The 18,924-nt window shown below is 43.7% G+C and overlaps 2 protein-coding genes across 3 annotated transcripts in view; one reads left to right on the top strand and one right to left on the bottom strand.

Annotated features, from left to right (window-relative positions):
- RSPH14 (radial spoke head 14 homolog) overlaps positions 1 to 18,924 on the top strand; it is a 301,306-nt gene that overhangs the window by 213,456 nt on the left and 68,926 nt on the right. The gene's annotated exons all lie outside the window — the stretch shown is intronic.
- GNAZ (G protein subunit alpha z) overlaps positions 1 to 18,924 on the bottom strand; it is a 191,455-nt gene that overhangs the window by 163,584 nt on the left and 8,947 nt on the right. Inside the window, exon 2 of one of the 2 annotated variants that reach the window (XM_073582820.1) lies at positions 4,556 to 4,606. The exons of the other annotated variant lie outside the window; for it this stretch is intronic. The gene's annotated coding sequence lies outside the window, so the exon portion shown is untranslated. The remainder of the gene's footprint in view (positions 1 to 4,555; positions 4,607 to 18,924) is intronic. 2 annotated transcript variants of the gene reach the window in all.

Genomic DNA, 18,924 nt, shown 5'->3' with positions numbered 1-18,924 from the left:
AGCGCACTGCTCTCCTGAAATACTCTGTGCTGCTGTCACCCTGCTCCCAGAATCCTTGCTGCCTGCCATCCTCAGTGACCGAAGACCCCATTCCTCTCCTCAGATCCTGTCCCGGCGATGTGTGAAAGCGAGGCGACAGGGGCCTGATATATGGTGGAAGGAGCAGGGTGACAGCAGCACAGAGTATTTCAGGAGAGCAGTGTGGGGGTCTATGGGGGGAGGGCACCCTGTTCGGTGCCAGGGATTGTACATAGAGCGCTGTGTTTTATACACATGGATGGACCGTCTGCTTGTCTGCTCCACAGAAATCCAGGACACATTTCTGCTGATTGATGGCCTGTTCTGATCCAGACTTTACATGCAAAGACAGTCAGTAACTTTGCAGGCCCCATCAAAATGGCGGCTCACTGTGTTCCTAGATGTCATAGGTTTTTGTGCCAGATTTCAGTAGCTGCTCCCCCTAGTGTTAACAAGTGGAAATGCCAAACTTTTTAAAATTATTTTTCATATTTTGCAAAATTAAAAACAAATGATAATATTTTTTAAGAAAATGTAAACATTAATTCTTTACATTTTTTCAATTGCTGAAAAAAATTTTTTTGGATGGCATCTTCCCTTTAATTTATGTGTAATACTAACAACTAACACGGGGAAAAATATTTAAAGAGAACTTGTCATCACAATTCAACCTTTTAAAGGGAAAAGGAATGGCCATAATAGCCCTGGATATACTGATTTAATGGATACCAGTACTACAAAAAAAGAAAAACCAAAAAAAAAACAAAAAAAAAAAAACCAAAAAAAAAAAACACAGTAGCCCGGTTCTTGTTTAACGCACCTTAGAAGTTTTGGTGCAATAGCCTCTTCATGCATCTGGGCGGCACTGTGGGTCGGGTCTTCGGCTCTGCCAGGCTCCTCCGCATTTGTTGGAGTCTCCGTTTTTAAATTTTGCGCTTTCACTGGCTTGCACACATGCGTATCCCAGTGTTCCCCGGAAAAATGGCGCCAGAGGTGGCACATGCTCAGATTAACCTCCACCAGTCTCCAGCAAAATTGCGCAGGTGGCTGCGCATGCGTAGATTGGGATCTTGGGTCAATGATGTGCCAAGATCTCAATCTTTGAATATATGCCACCAGTTTATTGGAGACTATAAAGGTTAATCTGAGCATGTGCCGTCCCTAGCGCCATTTTTTGCTGGAGTCCACTGGAGGTTAATCTAAGCATGTTTTGCTGAAGAGCGCTAGGACATGAGTGTGTGCAAGCTCAAGGGCGGAGCTAGCACAAAACATAAAAAGAAGGCTCATATAAATGCAGAGGGGCCACGGTAGAGCCGAAGACACTACCCAAAGTCCCAAAACAATAAACAGGCTACAGATTTTCTCCACTACAGGCATCCATTAAACCAGTATAGCATCTTTACTTTAACAGGTTAAATCTTGATGACAGGTTCTCCTTAACACATGAAGAAAAAGGGGCAAAAAGCCATGTAAATTAGAAAGAAATCCTGCCACTTATTGACAAATATCAGCTGGTTCAACTGATGACCTATAAAAGCGTGTCTTAGCCCTGTTTCACACATCCGTTTTTTGGCATCCGCATGCATCCGTCAAAGTGTGAAAAAAAACGGATCCGTTTCCGTTTTGCCACAAACGGATCCGTTTTTTTTTACGGATCCGCGGTAGCCGCTAATGGAAGCCTATGGGACAAAAAACGGATCCTCAAAAAAATGGTGGATCCGTTTAACGGAAAACGACAGATTTAGGCGGATTTTAAAAAACGGAAGTGTGATCCAGGCCTTATTTCCAGGGTGTCACATAAGAAAAATCTCATGATGGGTAAAACCAGTGAGCCGTCTCAAGACCTTTGTAACCTTATTGTTGCAAAATATACTTTTGGCATTGGTAACTGAAGAATTTCTCAACTGCTGAAAGTTTCAGTGAGCACTGTTGGGACCATAATCCAGAAGTGGAAAGATAATTTCATCATAAACCGGCCACGACCAGGTGCTTCCCGCAAGACAAAAGAGTGAAAATAATTTTCTGAAGATTTGTCCAAGAGCCAAGGACCACCTATGGAGAGCTACAGAAAGACCTAGAATCAGCAGGTACCATAGTTTCAAAGAAAACTATAAATAATGCACTCGACCACCATGTCCTGTATGCACGCTCATCATGCAAGACTCCATTTCTGAACAAAAAAGCATGTTCAAGCGTGTTTAAAGTTTGATCAACAACATTTGGACAAGCCTGTGAAATACTGGGAGAATATAGTCTGGTCAGATGAGACCAAAATTGAATATTTTGGATGCCATAATACACACCATGTATGGAGGCTAAAAGGCATGGCATATCACACCCCTAAAACACCATAGCAACAGTGAAGTTTGGAGGTAGGAACATCATGTTGTGGGGCTGTTTTTCAGCATAAAGCACTGGCAAACTTCATGTAGTTAAAGGAAGGATGAATGGACAAATGTACCAAGATATTCTTGGTAAAAATCCACTGCCAACTACCAGGATGACAAAGATGGAACGAGGGTGGATGTTCCAGCAAGACAATGATCCCAAACATGCAGCCAAGGAATGAAAAGTAATGACCGTACACAAGAACAATATACAGTAACCAAACCAAGATGTAAAAAGCATGATTCAAGTTAACTAAAAACATCCTATAAAAGAACCAGAGTTATCTCAATCCTAGGCAGCATAGTGACGGAGCTCCTCCGGTAATGGTTAATTCACAGTTAATAGCATTAAAAAATAATGTGTCTGCTAATCTCTGCTGTGAACATTCCCAGAATGCGTCTGGGTGCAGGCAAAAACAAAGATTTAACTGATTATTTGATCCCTCTGAACAAACCTCTGTTCATACGATTAGTAAACAGAAATCTTTTCTTTAGGCTATCAGATGTATCCAGAGATTAGTACAGTACTAGTACAAACCTTAAGGCCCTTTTACATTTAGCGATGCAGCACCAGCGATCCGACCGGCGATCCGACCCGGTCAGGATCGCTGGTGCATCGCTAAATGATCGCTAGTGAGCTTTCATACAGAAAGATCTCACAGCGATGACGCAGCACACGATACTCACCTTTCACACACAGCGATCCTGACGTCCTCCCGCCCGCCTCCACGCATCGCTCGTCTCACACAGCAGGAAGCCCAGCAGGAAGCTGACGACAAGAAATGGAGCCGCCCGATCAGCGATGGACAGCGGGGGAGCCGGTCGGAGGCAAGTATCACACATAGCGATAACGCTAGCAATATCGCTATAACGTCACAAAAACGGTGACGTTTTAGCGATATCGCTATGTGTAAAACCCCCTTTATACAATAAAAAGGAAGACTTGTGCTCTTTAACCCCTTAGTGACTGCGCCAATTTTTTAAATTCTGACCAATATCACTTTATGTGGTGATAACTCTGGGACGCTTTGAGATATCCCAGTGATTTTGAGATTGTCTTTTCGTGGCACATTATAATTTATGTTAGTGGTAAATTTAGGTTGATATGTTTTGTGTTTATTTATAAAAAAAAAAAAATAATCAGAAACTTGACAAAAATGTAAAAAAAAAATTCAATTTTCAACCTTTGAATGATTATCTGTTTAATCCAGATAGTCATGCCACAGAAAAACCATTAATAAATAACATTTCCCACATGTCTGCTTTACATCAGCACCATTTTTAAAACGCTAATTTATTTTGTTAGCCTTTTAGGAGGTTTAAAAATGTAGAGTAATTTTTCATTTTTTCAAGGAAATTTGCAAAATTTATTTTTTGAGGGACCTATCCAGGTTTGAAGTGACTTTGAGGGTCCTTTATATTGGAAAACCTCCAAACGTGATACCATTTTAAAGACAGCACCCCCTGACATATTGAAAACTTCTGTCAGGTAATTTATTAACCCTTCAGTTGATTTTCAGGAACTAATGCAAAGTGGTATAGCAGGAATAAAAAAATGTTCATTTACCACCTAAATGTCGCTAACTTCTGAACCGACCGCTATATCCAGGTAACTCTAAGGCCGCTATTTGGCCATGAACTGCTATGGCAAACATCAGGACCACACAATCATAATTTCGGTGTGTTAATTAGATTAAAGCAGAAGCGCCCACAATCTTTTAACCATTTTTCTGATGTAGTCACTTTTGACATCAGCAACAAAGGGGTTAAACGGATATGGACGGTGCCAACACTGATCGCTTGTGATACAGCAAGTTGTCAGCTATAGTGTGCAGTTGACAGCTGCTGGATTGCTACCTGTATGGGGATGAGATTCTCTTATATCTCAAGTCAGTAAAAAGACGTATTGGCTGTCATTAAGGGGTTAAGGGAAAAATATAAAGGGGCATTCTGGTTTCACAAATAAAGGTCATTTATTGGATCATAAGTTATATACGTTGTCTGTCGCTCAGAAATTAAGGTCAAGTAATAGACTAAAACTTTATCAAGTATTCTTGTGTGAACAGCCATGCCTTTTTCCGGGGTCCGTTTTCACCAAAAGTTTGCCCATAGTCTCAGTAATGTGTAAAAAACTCAAAAACTGAGCTTACCCGTCCAGTGCTGTGTCTGCCGCTGTCTGCCCTGGTCTGACGTAGCCGAGCCTATGAACGAATGGTGAAAGCGGACAAACCCTTTAATCACAATGATTCCATGCATGCGGTATGTACAGAGCGTAGACAGACCCTCACTCCGGGCACCACGACTCGGTGACAGGTCCCACGATCCTAATGAACTATCTTTTACTGTAAAGCAATGACGTGTTTTAGAAAAAACAGTTTTCAACTGGCTTGTGGCCAGTGGTATGTGCTGGGCTTGGGAGAAGTGTTCATTACACAATTCTCCTCCAGCTTATCCCCGTTTGACTCTTTATTCTAGAAAGGTCTTTCCCCATCGATAATAACGAGTCTGATCCAGTACCCTGATTGAAATCGGTCAGTTTGGGTCACATTAGAGATGAAAACAGTTGTCCGAATTAGGAAAGGGTCACACGGATACCACTCAGACCAATGTCATTCAATGGGGCAGTGCTGATGACCAGTTTTTTTCCCCACTATCTGTCTGTGCATACTGCAGTTTCATTCTGAAATTAGAGTCGCACTCACCCATTCAAGGTTATGGGTTGGTTGAAATCATCAGGCTGCACTGGGATGACATCTGAGCCAAGTCTGATTTCCATGGGCTGACACAATGGAGAAGAAGGAGAAATGATGTTCTCCATCTTCTCACAGTGTGCGCTGATTTTCTCATCCGAGGGAATCTGATCACACAATGCTGACACTAGGATCAAACTCTGATCAGAATTTGATTTTGGTCAGTTATGCTAATAACACTCCATTCTCTCAGATGAGAGAATCTACGGTTGTGCGCCTGAGGCTACACAGCGACTTTTCCTATGGCAACCGTCATGCAACCAGAGTTCACTCAGGGTCAGTGCTGCATCGCAACACTATACAAGGGAAAGGGGTCGCATTGCAAAACCTACCCAACCGTGACGTGCAAGTAACAAAAATCCTATACAGCGTGATTTTTTTTTTCAACTTGTTTGCTGTGATTGGGTAAGTGGCGCAATGAGACCCCACTCACTTGTATAGCGTGCAATGTAGCATCGGCACCAAGCCAACTTCAGGCTTACGAATGCTATCGCAGCCAAAGTCTCCGTGTAGCCCCAAGTATTTATGAAGCATTTCGCTCAGGGACACTGCAGTCGAGCCGGGTTTTCTGATCCAAGTACAGTCTCACGGATGTAGGCATTGCAGACGTATTTATCGCATAGCACGCAGACCCATTTTAATCAATAGAGAACATGTGCTGTACATGAAAAATGGATCTCTCAATGAGACCTTAGGCCAGGTTCACATTTTCTCATAAGAATATTTGAGGCATTTAGCTCAGATCAGGAGATCCGGAAGCCTAGCCGGGGTACCACAATATGAGCATGGATGTGTAAAAACAGAATGAAATGGGTTTTCCGATTTGGGAAAACCCCTGCCCCAAGCTGCAGTTATTAAATAAATAATAATAATAATAATGTCCTTTAGTCACCCTCCCCAGGTCCAGTGCAGAGTCTCTGTTGCTGCTCGTGGGGTCAGTTATTGCGTACAGCACTGACGTCGTGAGCCGAGTCGCATGTGCCGTCAACACAGGCCGAGCTGCTGATCGCAGTTATTGGCTGCAGCGCTGTCGACTATGTACAATTGCAGTTGGAGGACAGGGGTATTCTGAGTCCATAAAAACCTCTTAAGGGTATGTGCTAGTGATGAGGGAACATACATGCTCGGATAAGGTGTTATTGGAGCATGCTGGAGCATGCTTGTGCGCTAACAGATTGTCTACGGCGTGCTCAAAACATATCCAGTCCCCACGGCTGCACATCTCACGGCTGTTTCGACAGCTGCAACACGTGCATGGGTTGTTTGTTGGGCAATTCCTGCATGTGTTGCGGCTGTCGAACAGCCAGGACACATGCAGACGCAAGGACTCGAACATATGTTTCAAGTATGTTGACACTCGCTGAGCATGCTCTGATAACACCTTATCCCAGCACGTTCGCTCAGCACTATTAAGTGCACATGACGTCTTTTTCATGCATACGCACTAAATGGTCAATATATTTGGTCTTTTTTTTTTTTTAACCACTTCAGGCATCAAAAGCTGCAAAAAGATTAAAATACGTGCCCTGACCATTCTTCAGGCAGTTTCCACTTGAAAGCCACTCACTATTGTATACAACAATTAATCTATACCCAAGATGCCTAAATAGTCCGCCAGCTTTTTAAAAACTTCATGTGCAAATACCCTTTAAAAATATGATGCTACAAGCCATCATTTTTTTTTAGGATAAGACTTTGTAGTGTAAAACTAGGCCACTATCATTGAGAGTTAGAGATATAGGCCCCAGTTCATCAAGACCAGTGATCAGGCACTCCCGATTCATGAAGAGGTGAGCGTCTGACGACTGGCGTGCGCCTCACCAGAAATCTCACATCGGTCAGGAACTGGAATGAGATCTCTGGAGTTGGGAACACCACAGCTGGTTAAGAATTAGACGATCTATGGCTTCCCACCTGTCACACACCAGCTATACCAATTTTAGCAGAGCTGGGAGAAATTAGTGTGAAACCACCAAAAGTTACTACATTTTGGCACAACTGAGTTGTGCCAAGATTGTGCAACTTTTCAAAGTTTTTACGCCACTTTTTGGGTGTAAAAGTTTTGATGACTCGGTGCCATGATATTTATGGCTTCATTGGCATCCGAGCGGCGCACACATCACTTACCATTTTTTTTGGACCATAAGACGCTCTTTTTCCCCTCCACATTTGGGAGGAAAGTGTGGGGTGCGTCTCATGGTCCGAATGTAACATGTGGGGAGGGGACAGCAGCGGAGTGGGATCGCACTCGCAGGAGGCAGGAAAACATCACTACTGCAGGAATCTGGCACTGGGGAAACCACATGGTCCCGATGCTTAAAGTGAAGGAATATTCATTAGCCGCTTCCCCACCCACCTGTCAGCGCCGAGCAGTGAGCGAGGAGCAGCAAATGAATATTCCTTCACTTAAACAGCGGACCCACATGGTTTCCCCAGCGCCGGATTCCAGCAGCAGCTGGGGAGATCGTGTGTCCGGTAGAGAAGGAGGCGGCAGGAGCAGGGTGCAACAGGAGAGATCGCCGCAGTTGCATACCTGACAGCACAGCGCGGGCTGATGCCGAGTGCTCCCATCATTATAGGACCTGTGATGAGGTAATAAAGAGGGCGGGCTGGAGCATCAAATGACCACACAGAGCCCTCCCTCTTCCTTATGTCACCACAAGCAGACACTGCACTAGAAACAATGCAGCTTCCTCTTATTAGGCTGTGTGCACACGTTGCGGATTTTTCTGCGCAGATTTGGCTAAATCTGCACGTAAATCTGCAGGTCAAAAGACCTGCGTTTTACCTGCGGATTAGCCTGCGGTTTTCCCCTGCGTTTTGACACCTGGTAATGGAGCAGGTGTCAAACTGCTGCGGATTCCGCACAAAGTGACATGCTGCGGATTTAAAACTGCAGCAAATCCGCGCGGAAAAATCTGCAGCAAATCTGCGTGGAAAAATCTGCAGCATGTGCACAGCGTTTTTGAATTTCCATAGATTATAATGGTACTGTACAACGCAGAAGAAACTGCTGCGGATCCGCAGGGACAAATCCGCTGCGGATCTGCAGCAGAATCCGCAACTTGTGCACACACCCTTACAGGACCTGTGGTGAGGTAATAAGAGGGAGGGCTCTGTGCGGTCATGTGATGCTCTAGCCCTTCATTACCTCACCACAGTTCCTGTCAGCTGTAGAGAGATACTTTCGGTTTTCCAGCGTGGCTGGCTGCAGGACCTGCACTGATGTGAGCACAGCCTGTACAAGTAAGAATTAAAAGTTTAGTAATTACAACACACAAAAAAGCACTCTGCCACTCCCGTGGTGAACTAGAACTCCCAGCATTCCATAGGATCTGCAGGACATGCTGGGAGTTATAGTTCTCCCATGGGTTCTTAAAGCAGCACTCCAGAGCTGGAGTGGTGCTTTAAATATAAGCCCTGTGCCCCCACTCTTATACTCACCTTCCAGCGTCTTCATATAGTACTTTACAGACACCACACTGGTCCCACAGCACCATCTTCTACCCGTAGCTTCCAACATAATAACATACTATTATATATAATAACACCACATATAAGAGCATGTTATGTTATTAAATGTTTTACCACTTTTTTTGCTTCAAATATTTTTTTCCCTATTTTCCACCTCTAAAACCTGGTTGCGTCTTATAGTCCGAAAAATACGTTATATAGCTGACGCCGACCACTGGGGCGACCTGTGCAGGATCCCTCAGCTTGTTATTCTATTGCAGGTCTTAAAGACGTACAACCCCTTAAAGCCCAGGATGGGGACATTGTGAGTTGTTTCTGCATAAACCTGGCACCATAAAGTTAAAAACTTATTTTATGAGCATTTTCTGCATTACGACAGCACATGTATTTTTTCCCCAGTCGGTTGCTGCTTGTTGTGCCTGGCTGACAGTGAAGCAATGCAGACGCCCGTGTCCGGGAGCTCCGATAACTCCACAGAGCAGTGTAAGCCTAGCGTCCTGTCTGGGTGTGAATGTGACATCAGTCGCCTATCAAAGGCATAAGAGCTAAAGCGGTCAATATGCAGCGTCAGGATATTATCAGAACTGCTCGCGTCACTCAAGTATTTCTGTTCATCAGGTTTCACCATCTTCAAAATATCTTCTTGGCAAAAATATTTTCGGTGGTGCCGGCTGGGAAGGAGGAGGGGGAAATTAGATAATGTCTGGGCCTAAATGTGGTTTCTATCCTACGTATTGTACAATGCTCCTTAACCCCTAAGAGTCCGAGTCTCTAAAGTACAGCAGACACTTTAGCTTCTCTATATTAAAGTGCAGTGTTTCCAACGCTATTTCAACACACAAAAAGCGAAGACATGCAGAAACCCTGTGCATTCTCAAAAGACGCCTGCTATCGCCTCTGAAGTCACTTAGAATGAGGTATCGACTACAAAAAAGTAACTCCAGAAGTGGCCAAGATTGAGTGCAAGCTCACGTTACAAATGCCCACTATGTAAACTCCAGAAATGACACGAAGGATTGACTGCCCCTCAATTCAACTCTCCAGGAACATCTCTCCAGGTTTTTGTCACCTAACATGAAAACAGTATAATGTAAGGGCAGAGAACCACCGGTTCCAGTGATGTGTCATTTTCTGGGCTGCTTGCTTTAGTTTTGATAAACTTTTTAAAACAGCAGCTGCTATGTAGTCTAACCTAACCGCTACCTCCGATTGGTAGCTTTCTGTATACATAGCCATAAGGCTGCCAATCAGAACTGATAGATCTGCAGTAGAGAATACAGGGATTTGTAAAACTGCAGCAAGCAGCCCAGTAAGCGACACATCGCTGGAAAATCAGGGTCTCTGTCTCTACATCATGCCGTTCTCTGGTGAGGTAGCAAAACTCCTAGTGAAATAGTCCCTTTAAAAAAAAAAATATAAAGGAGCATTTCACATTACACATGGAAAGACAATGTACTACAACATTACCCCTGATCAGCTGGCGGCCCAGTGATATGCATGGGACTCTAATGCCAACATGGAACCTTTTTGTGTTCTATTTTATGAACATTTTTATATAGTTCTTTAGTGACAGAATAATGTACTATTTGTACCATTTTTCTTGCACTTGCTTTGGTTACATTTGTTGCCAAAAAATGGTTTGGGCGTGATACTGCTGATATTGTTACATTCATGTCTCTTCTCAGTGTGCTTTCCTCTTAGTTTATCCAGGGTTAGGACATTGATAGGTGCACTTGTTCGTACATTTTAGGTGTTTCTTTTGCCGTCTCTGTGTCGTATTATTACATATTGGTACATAGGTCTGAATTTACTCAAGGTGCAGTTCATGTTTATGGAGGGGTAGGGAGAGACAGCTAATGAGCACCCATGACAACTAACTAAGGTGTATGGGCGCATTTACAATCTGCACCTTATGATAATACTGGGGCTTAAATCATTATTAAATTAATGTGCCAATAGCAAGAATAATTAATTTCCCTCTACATGCTCCAGCATACAAACTTGGTAGTGTGGCCTGTAATTTTCTGACCCATTATAGCCAATGTTCCAGTGCGCATGGGCAATGGCCCAGTGATCCATGTGGGGGGCAGGTCCCTCATGCAATATATGGTAAGTGGATCTTTGGGTCATACACGAACTACACCTAAACAGCTGCATTTAGAAAAGTGTGGATTTAGATTAAACCCCAAATTTGGCCACGTTTATAGAAATGACCTAGTATCAGTGCCAAAATGCCTTAGTAGGTACCTGTTTACCCTACCTATGACTAATCTCACTATCAGGGCTGTGGAGTTGGAGTCATGGAAATTGAGGAGTCGGAGGGCTGTGGAGTTGGAGTTGTGGAGTCGGAGACCATTTTGGTGGAGTCGGAGTCATGGAAATTGAGGAGTCAGAGGTTTGGCTTACCGACTCCACAGCTCACTATCCTTACACTTGTAGCTGTACCCTGTTATAAAAGCATTCAGGGTTAATCACTGTCCGTTACATAACAGGTGGTTAATATTTTATTAATGCAATTGAGTGGAGATGATTACAGTATTGGTAGTAAAATGTAATTAATATGATTGAATTTGATACCTATGCACTGCATAGAACTAGATCTGCATATTAGCCAAGCACTATCCATACACAGACAGCAACACATCATGGAAATGGAGGAGATACGAGTAGGCGCTGGTAATTTCTTGTACAAACATACTTTGAATTTAGCATTTCGGGTCAAATACTGTTATTGGCATAGGTAGGCTTTATTTCCCTGCATTTCATAGCAGCACTCTGATGGATTCAATGTCTAATATTTATTTTCACGGTTTAATATAACTAATATCCAGGGTCCATTTATACTTATAGGTAGTTGTGATAACACCAGATAGAATGTCTAACCCAGAATCCCTTTAAATTCAGAGGTTTAAAGTGACAGACACTTAACTGGACGGGGTGCAATGCAACAACGGCTGCCACAAAAATCAGTCACTTTTTTAAATACAATATATAATAAAAGGATGTTAATATATAAATTTTACATACAAGTATGATTACTCACAATGGTTCTGTAACACGTACAGTTGCACTTTCCAATCCCACTCCTCAAAACATGCCATGTTTGCAATGGGTTATTTACCTAGGGAGCCGAGCGTAAAGGAACATTGCAGAGCAGCGTTCAGGATATAGAAGTATACACCAGGCTGTCCCAGGATCAGTGGGTAAATGATCTGGGTGACACTTCACACTTTTACCCCAGAAGATGAAATTTATCACAAGCTTGTTTCTGTGTCCGGCCGCCCACATGGGAGGGTGCAGGAGCCACGCGCTTCATGAGGGGCAGCTCTGTACTCAAGCACTGCACTAGCTAGGTTTTGGCCATTTGATACAGATAAAAAGTAACTCTGATATTGAAACAGTAAAAGAAGGTTTCCCACAAACAAAAGTTCATTTTCATCAACAGATCTTGAAATAATAAGTTCCACAATTGGATGTGTTTAACTTTTGTTCGTGTGAAAACCCCTTTAAAGGCGTGCAGCGTTGTGCACTATGTTACCGTTTGGTGTCCCTACGACTGTTTGCCAAAATTGTAAAACTCTATTGAATAATAAATGACAGCATATCCTTAGATTAAAAAAAATGTTCTTTTAACTTTGTGTTTTGTCAGGCTTGTCCTTTTGTGGCTTTTTTGGGGGGAACCTATTAACCCCTTCACGACCCATGACGCCTACGTAGGCGTCATGAAAAGCAGTGCCCAAACGACCTATGACGCCTACGTAGGCGTCATGCTATAAATAGCCCCCCTGCGGGTCGGGTGACCGGGGTCACTGAAAGGTCACCCGACCTGCACACAAAGGACCCTTCAGAGTTAACACCTGGGGGTGTGGCTTAGCCCCCACGTGCCTACGATCGCTCTGATTGGCTGTTAAAAGTGAAACTGCCAATCAGAGCGATTGTAATATTTCACCAATGAAAATTGGTGAAATATTACAATCCAGCCATGGCCGATGCTGAAATAGCATCGGACATGGCTGGACACCGAGACCCGACCCCCCCCACACCGACTGACGGCACCGATCGGCTGCCGCCACCGTCTGACGGCACCGATCGGCAGCCGCCGTCATGATCTGCCCCTCCGCCTTCCCTCCGCCCCCCCAGCCCTCCGATCGCCCCTCCGATCACCCACTCTCACCCTCCTTTGTGCCTCCGACCTCCCGCTATCCGTCCCGGTGTCCTGCCGTCCAGCGTCATGGGCGCCGCCATCTTGCAAGATGGCGGGCGCATGCGCAGTGCGCCGAATCGAATCTGCAATGCTGCAGATTCATTCATTTATTTTGATCACTATGATAAACTTTCATAGTGATCAAAATAAATAAAAAGTAAATCACCGCCCCCCTTATCACCCCCATAGGTAGGGACAAATAATAAAATATATATATTTTTTTTTTCCATTAGGGTTAGGTCCAGGGCTAGGGTTGAACTTAGGGCTAGGGTTGAACTTAGGGCTAGGGTTGAACTTAGGGCTAGGGTTGAACTTAGGGCTAGGGTTGAACTTAGGGCTAGGGTTGAACTTAGGGCTAGGGTTGAACTTAGGGCTAGGGTTGAACTTAGGGCTAGGGTTGAACTTAGGGCTAGGGTTGAACTTAGGGCTAGGGTTGAACTTAGGGCTGGGATTACGGTTAGTCTTGTGGTTAGGGTTAGAGTTGGGATTTCGTTAGGGGTGTGTTGGGATTAGGGTTGTGGTTAGGGTTATGATTAGGGTTAGGGGTGTGTTGGGGTTAGGGTTGGAGATAGAATTGAGGGGTTTCCACTGTTTAGGCACATCAGGGGCTCTCCAAATGCGACATGGAGCCACCATTTATTCCAGCGAATTTTGCGTTCAAAAAGTCAAACGGTGCTCCCTCCATTTCGAGCCCCGACGTGTGCCCAAACAGTGGTGTACCCCCACTTATGGGGTATCAGGGTACTCAGGAAAAATTGCACAACAACTTTGGGGGTCTAATTTCTCCTGTTACCCTTGGGAAAATAAAAAAATGGGGGCTAAAATAATTATTTTTGTGGAAAAAAAAGATTTTTTATTTTCACAGCTCTGCGTTATAAACTTCTGTGAAGCACTTGGGGGTTCAACGTGCTCACCACACATCTAGATAAGTTCCTTGGGGGGTCTAGTTTCCAAAATGGGGTCACTTGTGGGGGGTTTCCACTGTTTAGGTACATCAGGGGCTCTGCAAACGTAACATGACGCCCACAGACCATTCCATCAAGTCGGCATTTCAAAGCGTCACTACTTCCCTTCCGAGCCCCAACGTGTGCCCAAACAGTGGTCCCCCCCCATATATGGGGTACCAACGTACTCAGGACAAACTGGACAACAACTTTTGGGGTCCAATTTATCCTGTTACCCTTGTGAAAATAAAAAATAGTGGCCTAAAAATCACTTTTTGAGGAAAAAAAAATATTTTTTTATTTTCACAGCTCTGCGTTATAAACTTCTGTGAAGCACTTGGGGGTTCAAAGTGCTGACCTCACATCTAGATTAGTTCCTTAGGTGATATAGTTTCCAAAATGGGGTCACTTGTGGGGGGTTTCCACTGTTTAGGTACATCAGGGGCTCTGCAAATGTAGCATGACGCCCACAGACCATTCCATCAAGTCTTCATTTCAAAGCGTCACTACTTCCCTTCCGAGCCCCAACGTGTGCCCAAACAGTGGTCCCCCCCACTTATGGGGTACCAGCGTACTCAGGACACACTGGACAACAACTTTTGGGGTCCAATTTATCCTGTTACCCTTGTGAAAATAAAAAATAGTGGACTAAAAATAATTTTTTGAGGAAAAAAAAATATTTTTTATTTTCACGGCTCTGCGTTATAAACTTCTGTGAAGCACTTGGGGGTTCAAAGTGCTCACCACACATCTATATTAGTTTCTTGGGTGATCTAGTTTCCAAAATGGGGTCATTTGTGGGGGGTTTCCACTGTTTAGGTACATCAGGGGCTCTGCAAACATAAATGACGCCCACAGACCATTCCATCAAGTCGGCATTTCAAAACGTCACTACTTCCCTTCTGAGCCCCAACGTGTGCCCAAACAGTGGTCCCCCCCACATATGTGGTACCAGCGTACTCAGGACAAGCTGGACAACAACTTTTGGGGTCCAATTTATCCTGTTACCTTTGTGAAAATAAAAACTAGCAGGCTAAAAAAATTTTTTTTTGAGGGAAAAAAATATTTTTATTTTAACGGCTCTGCGTTATAAACTTCTGCGTAGCACCTGGGGGTTCAAAGTGCTCACTATGCATCTAGATAAGTTCCTTAGGGGGTCTAGTTTCCAAAATGGGGTCATTTGTGGGGGAGCTCCAAAGTTTACGCACACAGGGGCTCTGCAAACACAACATGGTGTCCGCTAACGATTGGAGCTAATTTTCCATTCAAAAAGTCAAATGACGCTCCTTCCCTTCTGAGCCATGCCGTGCGCTCAATCAGTGGTTTTCCCCCACATATGGGGTACCAGTGTACTCAGGACAAACTGGACAACAACTTTTGGGGTCCAATTTATCCTGTTACCCTTGGGAAAATAAAAAATAGCAGGCTAAAAAATCATTTTTGAGGAAAAAAAATTTTTTTTTTATTTTCACTGCTCTGCGTTATAAACTTCTGTGAAGCACTTGGGGGTTCAAAGTGCTCACCACACATCTAGATAAGTTCCTTCGGGGGGTCTAGTTTCCAAAATGGGGTCACTTGTGGGGGAGCTCCAATGTTTAGGCACACAGGGGCTCTCCAAATGCGACATGGTGTCCGCTAACGATTGGAGCTAATTTTCCAATCAAAAAGTCACAAGGCGCTCCTTCCCTTCCGGGCCTTGCGGTGCGCCCAAACAGTGGTTTATGACCACATATGAGATATTGATGTACTCAGGAGAAATTGCCCAACAAATTTTAGGATCCATTTTATCCTGTTGCCCATGTGAAAATGAAAAAACTGAGGCCAAATAAAATTTTTGTTTTTTACAGATCAATTTGTGAAGCACCTGGGGGTTCAAAGTGCATACTATGCATCTAGATAAGTTCCTTGGAGGGTCTAGTTTCCAAAATGGGCTCACTTGTGGGGGAGCTCCAATGTTTAGGCACACAGGTACTCTTAAAACAAGACATGGCAACCGCTAAACATTCAAGCATATTTTACATTCAAAAAGTAAAATGGCGCTCCTTCCCTTCTGAGCCCTGCCGTGCGCCCAAACAGTGGTTTATGACCACATATGAGGTATCAGTGTACTCAGGAGAAATTGCCCAACAAATTTTAGGATACATTTTATCCTGTTACCCATGTGAAAATGAAAAAACTGATGCTAAAATAAAATTTTGGTTGGAAAAATTAAAATGTCCATTTTTTCATTCCATGTTGCTTTAGTTCCTGTGAAGCACCTGAAGGGTTAATAATCTTCTTGAATGTAGTTTTGAGTAGCTTGAGGGGTGCAGTTTTTAGAATGGTGACACTTTTGGGTATTTTCTGCCATTTAGACCCCTCAAAGTGACTTCAAATGTGAGGTGGTCCCTAAAAAAAATGGTTTTGTAAATTTTGTTGTAAAAATGAGAAATTGCTGGTCAACTTTTAACCCTTATAACTTCCTAACGAAAAAAAATGTTGTTTCCAAAATTGTGCTGATGTAAAGTAGACATGTGGGAAATGTTATTTATTAACTATTTTGTGTCACATAACTCTCTGGTATAACAGAATAAAAATTCAAAATTTGAAAATTGCAAAATTTTTAAAATTTTTGCCAAATTTCCATTTTTTTCACAAATAAACGCAAAAATTATCAACCTAAATTTACCACTATCATGAAGCCCAATATGTCACGAAAAAACAGTCACGGAATCGCTAGGATACTTTGAAGCGTTCCTGAGTTATTACCTCATAAAGGGACACTGGTCAGAATTGCAAAAAATGGCCAGGTCATTAAGGTCAAAATAGGCTGGGTCATGAAGGGGTTAAAATAAAAAAAAAATAAATAAATAAAAAAATAATCACTTTTTTGGGGGGGTCCCAAGCAAAAAAAAAAAAAACCCATAAACCCCACCTGAATATACCGTACCTTTTTTTCCCTTCACTATTCTCAGGGATGTAGTCAAACGTATAGAAGTACTTTTCAGTATTTCTAGGGCCTTATTCAGACGTCCGTGTTGCATGTTCTATGCGTTTTTCTCAAGGACAGAAGACAAACCTATTATAGTATATGGCGCTATTCACATGGTCATGTTTTTACAAGGAACATGCATGTCTGTGCAAAACGCGTGTAGACAGGTTTGCGCTTTCTCCGGTAACGCAGATAAAAAGTAGCAACACAAGTCTATGGTCCGTGAAAAACACGTAAAGCACACGGATGGCGTCAGTGCGTGCCGGCACAGCACGCGGGTGGCGTCAGTGCGTGCCGGCACAGCACGCGGGTGGCGTCAGTGCGCGCCGGCACAGCACGCGGGTGGCGTCAGTGCGTGTACTGTACGTGTCTAACATATAGGAGCGGTGTCATTTGTTTATTCATCCGTGAAAAACACTGATGGTAAAAACGGATCAAACACTGATGAACACTAATGCAAAACACTCATGACACCAGTACCATTTTTTTCACGTACATGTTTAAACACAGTTGTGCGAATGAGGCCTAAAGCGGATATATGTTTTCCAGTCGGTAACATTAACAGCTTTTACCCCCTTTTTTTTTGTGTGTATGTTTTTTAAAGGACGTTGGTGACTTTTATGTCGTAATCAGTCAGTCACAGATCGATGCATTGCAGTTTTTGACATACATGTCTGCAGGCGTACAAGTACGAACCTACCCTTACAAAGTACAGTCAGATTCACCGTTTTGAGGGAATTGTGGCTCCTATTGTTATGGATGACCTGTGGTTGGCGTTGTTCTCATAGCTAGGGTGTGAATTTCACAGTTATAGTGCAATATACTGATACTGTTACATCGGTGTTGTTCAGTTCTACTCCTGTTATACTATTCATATATTTTAGGTCTGCAGAGTTGTTGGATACTACTTTTTAGGCCTCTTTCACACATCAGGTTTTCGCCGTCAGGCACGATCCGGCGCTTTTGACAAAAACCGGATCCGGCGAAATGCAATGCCGGATCCGGTTTCCCCCCCATTGACTTGCATTAGAGCCGGATCGAGCCGGATGGCCATGCGTTTCATCCGATTTTCGCCGGATCCGGCAATGTGACGCGATCCGGCATCTGGAAAAAACGGCTACTGTAACGTTTTTTGTCTCCGGCGAAAAAGCCGGACACGCCAGATCCGGCGTGTCCGGCTTTTTCATACAATGAAAGCCTATGAGCGCCGCAATGCGCCTGATCCGGCGACAGCCGGATCCGGTGGCCGGATCCGTTTTTTTTGGTCTGAGCATGCTCAGTAGCTCTGCCCACAAGACATATATAAAAGCAAGACAGTGTGACCCTCAGCCACACCCAACATGCCACCCAAGCCAAGAACCAGGAGCAGGAGAAGGCAGCAGACATCTGCAGCAGCAGCACCATCAGCACCACCCCAAATGGAGCAGCATGCTGAACAACGGGAGGGGAGTCCAGCAGCAGATGAGAGACGGTAATTATCAAATCCCCCATTCCTCCAAACTAGGGCTATGGAATATCAAGATATTCATTGGCCCTTTGTTTCTCTTTATTCAACAGCCACCCAATAGATGCAGCAGCAGCAGCAATGGCAGCAGCAGGAACAACACCCACAGCCATGGAGTCTGGCCATGAGGAAGACAGCACATCTTCTTCTGTGAGCCCTCCCTCGCATCGTCAGCGTTTGACGGTAAGTTTTTATATCCAAAATCCATCATCTCTGGAATATATGTCTATTCATTGCCTTTTATTTCAAAACAGGAATCACAAGATGAAGAGGAGCTCCCAGAAGAAGAAGGAAGGGGTGGACAGACACTTGGAGTGGGCTCACAATTGGTAAGTTTTTTGCATCAAACGCAGAAACACAACATCACACTACACATAGAAAACAATGTTCTGCAGACCACACACAGCAAACAAATGCCTACATCCAAAGACATAACATTTTTTGTTTTCTTCTCTAGTCTTCCCAATCTGGTGCTCGGCCAAGAGGTCCTCGCAGTGCCTCCCAGGGTCGTCGGCGACAGCAACGCGGCGGTCACCAGCGTGTAAGTATAAATATTTTTGCTTTGTTTTTTTTGCACTTTTTATTTCATTTCTTTTGTGGAGGCTAATTATGTTATTTTTGTCTTTTTCTTTAACAGCCTTCACAGCGTGCTCCCGACTGACGGTGAGGATA

Source organism: Dendrobates tinctorius, unplaced genomic scaffold, assembly GCF_039654945.1.
Source record: "Dendrobates tinctorius isolate UK_male_01 unplaced genomic scaffold, ASM3965494v1 ptg000073l, whole genome shotgun sequence".
Lineage (NCBI taxonomy): Eukaryota > Metazoa > Chordata > Amphibia > Anura > Dendrobatidae > Dendrobates > Dendrobates tinctorius.
The sequence above is the reverse complement of the archived record's forward strand: the minus strand, read 5'-3'. Positions and strand labels throughout refer to the sequence as shown.